Source organism: Panthera uncia, assembly GCF_023721935.1.
Source record: "Panthera uncia isolate 11264 chromosome D3 unlocalized genomic scaffold, Puncia_PCG_1.0 HiC_scaffold_8, whole genome shotgun sequence".
Taxonomy (NCBI): domain Eukaryota; kingdom Metazoa; phylum Chordata; class Mammalia; order Carnivora; family Felidae; genus Panthera; species Panthera uncia.
The window spans coordinates 14421294-14423190 of record NW_026057586.1 but is presented as its reverse complement, the minus strand read 5'-3'; the positions used below and the strand labels follow the sequence as shown (position 1 = coordinate 14423190).

The window sequence follows — 1897 nt, the reverse complement described above, 5'->3', positions numbered from 1 at the left end:
TTCCCTAGACTTCTCCATCTCTCTGCTGTAGTCCCACAGTAGCAGGTGGATGTGCCTCTGGGAGCCCCAACTCTGTCCGTCACCCCAGTGCTTCCTACTCAGGAATTCTGCTCAGATCTCTTCCTGCCCCATGTCAGACCTTCCTTCCCAATGGTATAAGGTCTTATCCCAACAATAAATCCCAATTCCATTGTGGTTCTGCTTCTCTGGTTAAACCCTGACTACCCATATACCTGGGGAGTTAATCCAGACAAGGAAAAGTCTAAGAACTGAGCCCTGGGGCTCTCCAAAGTTTGGAAATCAGAGAGAAAAGGAGGCATCAGTGAAGGAAACTAAGCAGGACTGGCCACTGTAGCACCTGACATTTATACAATGGGGAGGGGAAGGGAGGGGGTTCTTAAAGAGAAGGAATATAATATTATAAAAATTAAATATAAAAATAAATATACATTTAGAATGGGAAAAGAGGTTACATCAAATTACAATTTTTAAAAGTTGGAAAATACAATAAATCACATTTTAAATTATTTCACTGTTAATATACCCCTATAATACTTCTACCTGTACATTTTTTGGCTGCTTACTTTTTGATCAGCCTTTCATATTACAATTATTTTACACTGTTACTTTCTACAGAGAAAATAGAAAAATAATCATTCTTCCTTCTAGGATGACTGATCTCAGTTTTTAAATTATTTTTAGTTTGTATGCATAAAATCTGTGTATTCACAAACAGGCTTCTTTGGTGTTTGTAATCCTGTTAGAAGTCTGGGCTCCACAAAAAGAGAACCTTCTAAATTTGGGCTGTAGTCGTGCTGAGTTTACGTCTCCCTGCTGGTGCCACCTGGATGGCTTCCCAGAACTGAGACCCAGCCACTGCCAGTGTCGCCACCACCCACAACTTTGCTGAGCCCAGTGGGGTCACCACCCGGGGCCCCGTGGGCAAGACGCTACAGCAGGAGCTGATGACCCTCATGACGTCGGGTGACAAAGGGGTTTCTGCCCTCCCTGAATCAGACAACCTTTTCAAATGGTTGGGGACCATTCATGGGGCAGTTGACACAGTATTTGAAGACCTGAGGTATAAGCTCTGCCTGGAGTCTGCCAGTGGCTATCCTTACGATGCACCCATGGTCAAGTTCCTCACGCCCTGCTACCACCCAGTGTGGACACCCAGGGTAGCATCTGCCTGGACATCCTGATGGACCATCCTGCTGTCCATCCAGAGCCTGCTGGGAAAAGCCAACACCGAGAGCCCTTTGAACACCCGTGCTGCCAAGCTCTGGAAAGACCCCACAGCCTTTAAGAAATTCCTGCAAGAGTGGCACCCGGTGGCTCAGCTGGTTAAGCAGCAGGCTCCTGACTTTGGTTCAGGTCACAATCTCATCGCTCAAGTTCGAGCCCCATGTTGGGCTCTGTGCTGACAGCAATGGAGTCTGCTTGGGATTCTCTCTCTCTTCCCCTCCCTTGCTCATGTGCTCTGTTTCTCTCTCTCTCTCTCAAAATAAATAAACTTCAAAAAAAAATTTTTAAAGAAATACCTGCAAGAAACCTACTCAAAGCAGGTCTCTAGCCAAGAACCCTGACTCTCTAGCCTCTCTCCTTGTATTGTCTTTTTATTTCCTCTGTAGAGAGTCTGTCCTTTCCTTCGTTTCTGTCTAGGACTCTGTATCTTAAGCTGTGCTGTCATTTTTGAAATTAAGTCTCTGGTTGAGTCCTTGTGTTGAATATATTAAATAGGTTTGTTTGTTTTTTTTTTAATAAAAAAACAATCTTCTAAATTTGATTTCAAACAATCCTTATGTTTAAAAAGATTTAAAATATACAGTACATGTATAATTGCGTTCTCTTATATTCCTGATAAGAGAGAACTTCCAATTTTAATAAGGTATCAAAG

At 43.1% G+C, this 1897-nt stretch overlaps 1 pseudogene; it reads left to right on the top strand.

Annotated features, from left to right (window-relative positions):
* Positions 1–848: 848 nt before the first annotated feature.
* Positions 849–1586, top strand: LOC125914486 (ubiquitin-conjugating enzyme E2 C-like; annotated as a pseudogene).
* The last annotated feature ends 311 nt before the right edge of the window (positions 1587–1897 follow it).